Below are 8,980 nucleotides of genomic sequence, written 5' to 3' on the forward strand. Positions count from 1 at the left end.
TGCTCTTTGACGAGTTCTAGCTATTGAAGCTCTTCTTGGTACTTATCATCTAAGACCACCATTCTCATAAGCATTTCCTGGATCTTGTCTACATCCCGATGGATCTTGTTCACCTGGAATGACAAAGCCCATGGTGCAGGTCCGCAGATGTTTTCATACTTTTCCAGACGCGTCCTTGGTTGCCAAGGCTCCTCATCCTTTATTTCTTCTTCCCCTTCGGATTCTTCATCATTGGATTCTTCTGATGCAGATTCTTGATCACTTTCATCTTCTTCAGATGATTGTTCTTCTTCTAACTGCACTTCCCTTTCATCATCGATGTCCATAGGAAAGATGCCTCTGGTGGGGTCACTCTGAAATTCCCCGAGACTTATATCATTGATCCATGCATCCCATATCTCACTTCTTCGAGGTGGGTCCGGATAGGAGAATGAATCCGAATATAGGGTCAGATCTTCAGGAGGGGTTCCAAACAGGTCCCAAGCTAAAGCATTGGCTAACCAAGTCATATTTTTTAACTCATGGAGGGTCCGAGCGAGTACATCGCTCTCATTTGGCATCACCAAGCTCTCACAACGTGCTACGAAGTTACTACACACCAGATCTGGAAATAGAGAAGTAGCCTTGTATAGGATCTCTTGAGTATTGGTGGAAACATCGAGTATATCTGCGACCTGGTAGAAGGCGCTGATGCTCCAACGCTCAAAATCTTCTCTGGACACCGTCCAATCACCTCTGGGGACTTTTGGAGATGATATCTCCTCATCATCTCTGCTTTCATCCTCATTTGAAGATATGGGTTGAATAAGGCTGGTAGGATCATTATTATCATCGCTTCCAATGTTATTTACGCAATCCATCGCTTCTACTCCTTCGTCCTCCATCGTTAGACTTTGCTTGACATACTCTATCCATCCCTCGTGGATTTCTTGGTCGTCCACCTCATCTGAGCTATCGTCAGTATCTTCCCTTATATGGACAAGAGAGACTTCTTTTGTCAGAGCTTGACAAATAGCTAATGCTGAGACTGCTTTAAGGAGCTGAGGTGTGACTCTGGTGATTTCATTTCCTTCTTCTTCTTCAGGGACCAAGTGACATATTTCGGATGATGAGAAACCATATTTGCACAATGGCATCATTGACTCGAGACCTTCTAATCCATACTCCAAGAAATCCAACTTTCGATGCTGGTTGATGGATGCTATATCTCTGCCTTGATCACATGGTTGTCCGCCTGTTCGAATATTCCCATCACAGTTGGTTCGGGCATAGTAAATGCAGACCTGCATCCTTTCTGCCCATGCTTGCCGTGACCGTTCATCTATTCCTAAATACCATGGGATGGGCTGGATCAATATAGTAGGATCTTGGAATGGTGTCTCTTCCTGCAACATGTTTACTGACCCTGTAGGTGACTCTGGGGAATAGGTCCCCTTCACCAGTGGTTGTGAGATTTTCCATGCAGGTATCTGGTATTCTACCCAGGTGGCACCTTCTGACTTTGGATGATAGAAAGGACATCGGGCCGATCCACTTCCTGAGACATCTCTTGTTGAATCTGTGGTTCTTTTTCTTCCTTAAGTCTCTCGGTCAACATCGCTATATAGACGTGTGCCTTCATTAGCTTTCTCTTCTCAACTAGATGAATCAAATTGGTAGGATCTGCTTGCTTGGCATCCTCTTGAAGCATGTTTACTCCATGGTTAGGCAAAGGATTTGTAGTGACATTTGGCGGCTGCTTCTTCTGAAGTTCAATTTTGCCCTCGTCAATCAAGTCCTGGATCGCATGCTTAAGAGATAGGCATCTATCCGTGTGATGGCCTTGTTGGTCGTGGAATGACAGTACAAGTTGGGCTTATACCAGGTAGGTGGATTGTTCAAATCCACAGGCCTAGCAGGAACTGAATTGATCATTCCCTGCTTTTTGAGCTTAGTGAATAACAACGAGGGTGTCATTCCTTTAAAGTTAAAATTCCTCCTGGATGTTTCAGATTCAGTTTGGATCACAAGAGGGGTGGATCCTGCGGCTACTGCCTGGACTTCTGCCGCCTGGCTGCTTGTCCCTGCAGTATTTCTTCCTTTGGCTCTTGGGCTTTTCCTCACCGAATAGCTTCCTGATGCTTCATGGGTCATACCCTGATTCTGCCTTTCTTTAAAGATCTTGTCTTCAATCTTCTTCCCAATCGTCATAAGAGCATCAAATGTCTTGATATGTTGGTAGTATATCTTCTCACGGTACTCCCCGTATAGATTTTCTAACAATATCTCGACCTGCTCCTCCCCAGTAGGGCGGTTCCACATCTTTGCGGCCTTCTCCCTGAACCGCATGATGTAGTTTGAGAACTCTTCACTTGGTTCTTGCCTCAAGGTTTCCAATTCTCTTTGAGTAATATCCATCTTAGTGTTGTATGAATATTGCTTAGTGAAGGCTTTAACCACAGAGGCCCATGACTAGGTTTGAGTGTGATGAACCTGGGTTAACCACCTTAAAGCAGATCCGGCCAAAGAATACAAGAATGCCTATCCTATTTGGTTTTCAAAAAGTCCCCATGATCTGGCAATGGCAAAAATCTTGAGATGAGCCCTAGGATCTCCCGATCCGTCAAACTTATCCAATTTCCACTTGAAATCTTTGGGGATTTTCCCTTCGGGAAAGAACACCAGGTCTTCTTCATTTTTTTCTTTGACTTTACCCTTGACAACCACTTCCAACTCGGCTATTTTTTCTCTCATTTTCTTCTCCCTTTCAGTCTCAGGAGGGTCCATAGGGTGGCTCTCTTCCCCTTCTTCTACCGGTATGATGATTCGAGTCTTAAGGGTTGCGGGGTTAGTTTTTCGGACTTCCTGCTCTGCTAGTCCAGCTATGGATCCACCCTTAGATAGTTCATTGACTGACTAAACTAGTTGTGCCATGAGTTGTCGCATTTTGGCCATGTCTACTTACAGCCTATCCACTCGATCTTCGACGTGACTTTCAGACAAGTGATCCTCCGGAGGAATGAATCTTATTCAACAGTCCTTTTTTTTTTTTGTTATTATTTTTTGTATTTCATCATATATATTTTTTTTCTTTATTTTTATGACATTTTTTTTTGTTTGGCTCAAGTAATTGAAACCATCATCAGAGTTCCTGTTGGGCTTCTCTGAATTCGGGCTTCAAATGCCGTCATTGCCCAAGCATGTTTGAACACAATAAAGAAAACAAACAAAAGAAAGATCCTAGTTACTGGGTTATTGACAATTATGTATGGAGTCAAAATGAGATGCCCTTATTTTGAGGGACATGTAAGGTTCCATCATATGGAAGTGAGCTTCCATTCTTCTTCGAGGGACCATCGTGGGACTACGGAATTCCTTACCTTCGGTGGCATCTTATATCAAAGTCAGGTTAATCGTCAAATGACCCTAAAACTCGGTCTCTCTCTTACAGCTAACAAAGGTTAGTTTGTGTCATACCCTAGTCATATATGGTCTATTTTCCTACATGATGCATGTAATGGGTAGGCTTCCATAGGACAGAATAAAGTCAACCTTCACAGAACCGATATACCTATCGCTCATGGTCGCGAATTGTAGGCACGTGATTCTTTTGATATGCCTGGAGAATAGGTCACGCAAACTCAGAGTAATCGAGCTAGTGCCTTTTTTGAGTGGCAAAGCACTCCACAACACACTAGTGAATACCCTCGCTAGTGATTCTAAACTTGTATAGTAAATATCGAGGGCTGTATCTTCGCCATGAATTACCCATGACTACTCATGGGGTCCAACGACTAACTACGGGGGTAAGAGGGGTTCCCATGTAGTGTATGTGTGCAAGAAAGTGGTACAGGAAGCGGCTATCATCCGATCTCAGATTACTTAGTATGACGTGCCTCACCTCTCCGGGGGTAAAGGCACGACAAGGAGTACCCTCGCCGTTTGATTTCACTTCGAGCACTATGCATGATGCGGTTAGTACACACAGGGGGTTAGCCAGACAAACATATTATGGTATTTTTTTTTTTTTTTGTATTTTGTTTTGTACCTTTTTTTTTTCTTTTTCTCTTTATATATATATATATATTATTTACATAAAATTTTGGAGAGAACATTCTATCAGTTATTGATAGCACCTATTTAGAAAGTTTGACCTTGAGTGAACGTTTGTCCACTCATCCCCAGTGGAGTCGCCACTGTAAGTACCGTGGTCCTCGAGACGAGGGTTCCCCAACCTTATGGTGACAAGGGTTTGGATGTATGGATATATATATGGATAATATTGTCAATGTATAATATGGATAAATGGGGGCTTGGGATCGTGGATTAAAATATGCTAATATAATATGAAGTTGCCATCTAGGTTAGGGCCTAGGACCCATTAAGTGTAGCCCTATCCATTATGAGCGGAATCGGGCTACATGACTCCATATGGTCTGACCAAAGGTTCGGGTAAGGGGTCAGGTTACGAGTATGGGAAGGTGTTAGGCACCCACCTCGCCCGGCTGAAGCCGGTCTCTCTGTATTAGATGTTATATAAAGACGAATTTTCTCTCTCTTTTATTACGGGGATGGGGGATATTATGAATTACATTCAGATGCTATGAATTGAACTAAAGCATAATAAACTACATTACATATCTGAAAAAAAATGAACTAAAACGATGAAATACGAAATGACTACGTTGAATCAACAAGAATGTAGTAATTATACCTGTATGGCTGTATTCCCCTGGCTCAGGGGAGATAGACGAACGGACAGACGCCGATTCTTTCTGGGCAGAGTAATGACTCTTTCAAATGATTTGGAGAGGAGAAAACAGATAGAATAACGTTTGAACTAAAGGGGTTTTGATGGTTATCCGTGCATTGACGAGATAACAACGGCTAGGAGCAGGAGCGCTCTATGCTCGAAGGGATAATCGAAGGATCTATCCTCGACCAAGAAAATTTCACTCACTCACACTCTCATAAGAGAAAGGAGAGAAAAGAGGGTGAAAAAAATGAGACAGAGGGTGGAAATCACTTGGGGAGGGTCTCTCTACCCAAAATTTCCTTGGAAAATGTGGGAGGGGACCCTCCTATTTATAGGGAGGGAACCCCTCTCTTCTGGCCAGATAAGTCCTCCACGGCACCGTGGAGATGTCCACAGCGCCGTGGGTGACGTCAGTAAGTTGCTGTCACACCCCCTCATGGCGTCGGGGAAATCAGGTACACATCCCCACGATGCCGTGGGAAGGTGCCCAAGGCGCCGTGGACGACGCCGTGGGGGCGCAATGCCATTTTTCTTTTTTTGGGCCTAAAATGGATCATTTTGTGCTCAGCATAGTTCTTGGTCTTATGGGTCAGGTATCTTGGGTCTAGAAAGAGGGAGAGGGCGTCGTCCATCGTCCATGTCCCGTTGTCATCATCGCCAATCAGGGGGTGACAAAAATCAGTGTCTACACTATCTTGATTAGGGTTTAAGACGCATTAATAATTCTATGTACGAGTACCCCAATGAATATTGGTCAAATTGTCGATTGAAAACATGTTAGGGTATGATCCGGGGAAGTTGTTGGGCTTAACCTACCTAGCTTAAAGCCGACCTTCTTAGATGATTTGACATTAATACATACATGAATGCAACATGAATATGATAAATACAATACCCGTAAATAAATAAGGAGATATATGAATATTATCTTTGATTAAGTTACACATAAGGAAGATTTAGAAACACATGCATAAGACACAGACGTATAAGAGAACATGAACAATAATTTATGGTGCATATCAAATATAGACAACACCGATATTTACAATAAAAAATGCACGTGATATGAACACAAACCATAACTAGATACAAACCTAGACAAGGAATAATGTAAACTAATCCTAAGCATTTAACAATACTTAAACAACATGCAAAGTATGACTATAATAAGAAAAAATATGGCTCTAATTGTTTCGAAAAATAGACGGTAAACCAAAATTTACCTTAAAATTAGATTTTCCGCTATTTGGTTTGTTATTTGGAAAATGTTCATTTAGTAAAATCTTATAAGGGATCACATGTTTTTCAGAAAAAAGCTTGAAATTTTTACAGTGAATACAAACGTAAAATTTTCAACGTAAATGGCTCGAATGATTGCTCGACAATTTTGTGAAACAGAAAGGTTAGATAGTGCAAAGCTTTTTGTCGGGAGAATCTTCGTCGTCGTCATCTTTGTCTTCATACATATGAGATAATTATCATCTAATATTTGCTATCTCACTTTCATTCTCGTCCAATCCAGCAAATTATCCACCACCTGGTATACACACTTTTAGGATCAATCAACACCAAACTCTGGGCTCGAAGGAATGTTTGGATGGCCTCCTTGGGGGTAGCAATACCATAGTTGCTGATCACCATTATAAAGGGGGGCAAGATTTTGGATCAATATATACTACAATTAGCTCAATTATGAACATATAAGGATTGATAAAGGAAAGCTTTAAAAATAAAAAAAAAATAATAAAGTTTGTTCTACTGGTAAGTATCCGACTCATGCTGGAGTTTTGAAGTTTCGCTTATAGATGAGGATCAAGGGCTATAGAGCTGGATGAGAGCGAATTGAAGGCTTTCAGGGTGGAGCTCTGTAGAAACTAAATTTTGTCACCCCCGACAATGACGACAACTGGACACGGATGATGACGATATCCTTCAAAGACATCCTCCGAGACCGTGAAATGTTTCTGAAGAATCGCAAGTTACCTAGCCTCGAGGGCAGCTACGGGAGGCGTCGTGGGGTCCAAAAACTTGGACTACGGAGGCGCTGCGGTCCGTAGCGCCTTTGTAGTGCATGACCCTATCGCAGCTCCGCGGAAGCCTTTCGCTTCGTCGCAGAACTGCCAGGGACCACTATAAATAGGGGTCCCTTTCTTCATTTGGAACAAGCCTAATTTTCTCAGGTAGCGTGCCTCAAAGCCTAGTTTTGCCTATTTTCGTATCTGGAGTCCAGTTTCACTTGTTCTGGGATCCGTCCCACCCCTAGCCTTGAATCCTTTGGCTCTGTTACCTTGTCCGTAGCCTGGATCGTCTGGATCTGACTACTCAAGCCCATTCTCATATATTTTCTCCTTGAAGACTATGAAGCTCATATAGAGCAGTGGTTTTGTTAGAAGATCGAGTATTTGGCTCACGAGTCTTCCATGACGTCATTACTTTGTCCGAAGTTTGAACATCAAAACTAGCCTTTGCAAGTCGTTACTCTGTTTGACAGAGGATAAGTTGATCATTTGTCTCCACCTAAGCCGGGGGACGCCTTCCATCTTACATTCTTCATAGTAGCATTGATTTGTCGTGTAGATATACATTTTACAGTTAACCTTTAATTTTGGTACAATTTAATCTCTTAAATACTCCCATGTAGTGTACATAACATTTAACATAATGTAGTTGAGTTTCCTTTGAATAGTTTACGCATCATGATTTAGCCATGCATGTTAGTATAGGGTATGTCATTATGGGAGAATATTCAAAACTAAGCAATTAGTAGAAAGATCAGTTTAACCGAGTGAGATGGGTGCCTACCACCTTCTTAATCTCATAACTTGACCACTTATCCAGAATCTCTGATCAGACCTTACGGAATCATGTAGCCCCTTTTAGGGTTACACCCATCGGGCCTTAGGCCCTAATCTTAGGTGGCAACTCCATTTTATATATTGTATGACCCCAATCTCCCGATAATTTCACAAACCTTCTTTTCAGCCCTCGAAGGGAGGACCATTTCAACGAGGAACGAATGACCACATCTAGACACCTCAGGGAGACAGGAGGCAAAAAACCCCCCGAATTCGTGGTGGATCCTCACAAGGTCCAACCCAAGGGATGATATAGAGTGAGAATCCATGGTTGGGAGATCGAATCATGTAAACAATCCATTCTCAACTCTATCTCCCTTCTGCTTTGGGAAGAAAGCTTCAGACATCACACTTACGAGAGATGGTTTTTGGAGAGAGTTCCTTAGTTCTTTTACACGTAAATATTTGAACTAAAATTCATTTCAATGCATTTGATATTCTCAATAGGTGGAAGCAGGAAGCAGTGCCTCCAGTTGAAGTCCCAGCAACTGCAAAATGGAAATTCAGAAGCAAGTCATCTCACTAGGTGATACTTGATGTGATTATACATTCCCAACTCCATATTGTAGAAGTGAAACGTTTAAAATAATGCAGGCAAGGTGTATTCCTTTCCCATTTGTAAAGTAATTTTTTAGTTTATATATTAGGTACTCTATAGATAAGTGGTTTCATAGAATTTATTGATAGTACTTTTAAAGTTTCAGTGTAAAAAGTTTGTTTTGTTGAGCACATCTATTTCCTTCGGTTGGGAATTGAATCCAGTCCAGACTAGGATTTCGATTCCTACACAGAAAGCCTCAAGGTAATTTGGTAATTATTCCACACTTAGTAATAGGATTTTACACTATATATAGATATATTGTGAAAAATCTCGGTACATATTTCTCATAATTGTTCAACACAATAGTTGAGGTTTTCGATCTTCTATAGTATCCTCTACTAGTCTGTGATCAAGGTTTTGGTAAAAACCTAATTGATTATGGAGGAGCTAGCATTCAAGGGAACACAAAGTTATACGTGTGTGTGAGACTCATTATGAGATTGTTAAGATTGCGTGAAGCCTTTGTGCTTATGAAGTTTAAGGGAACTATCGAAACCCAAAGTTTCGTTATGAGATTGAATGATTTCTTCCATCAATTGCAATGATTGGAATTCACTTCCGCTAAATCGTACCTACGATTTTAATAGTCCTCACTTCTATATAGGAATGCTTTCAATATTTTCATACCGCATTTTATGTGATCCTTTCGTTTTTAATTTCTGATTTACAAAAAAAAAAGTTCTTGACTAGCGAAAAATCATCGTAAGCCACTGACCGCGCATGCTTCGGGATTACATGCGTGTGGCCTTTGACATGATCTACTAGGCTTGATCGTGGTAATCGATCAGG

At 41.5% G+C, this 8,980-nt stretch overlaps 1 long non-coding RNA gene across 1 annotated transcript; it reads left to right on the top strand.

The window, feature by feature from the left end:
• The first annotated feature begins 7,827 nt into the window (after positions 1-7,827).
• On the top strand, positions 7,828-8,293 carry LOC122652716. Its single transcript, XR_006331634.1, has 2 exons — positions 7,828-7,954; positions 8,048-8,293. It is a non-coding gene; the product is annotated as an uncharacterized LOC122652716 (long non-coding RNA).
• Positions 8,294-8,980: the final 687 nt, after the last annotated feature.

Source organism: Telopea speciosissima, chromosome 2 (genome assembly GCF_018873765.1).
Source record: "Telopea speciosissima isolate NSW1024214 ecotype Mountain lineage chromosome 2, Tspe_v1, whole genome shotgun sequence".
Classification (NCBI taxonomy): domain Eukaryota; kingdom Viridiplantae; phylum Streptophyta; class Magnoliopsida; order Proteales; family Proteaceae; genus Telopea; species Telopea speciosissima.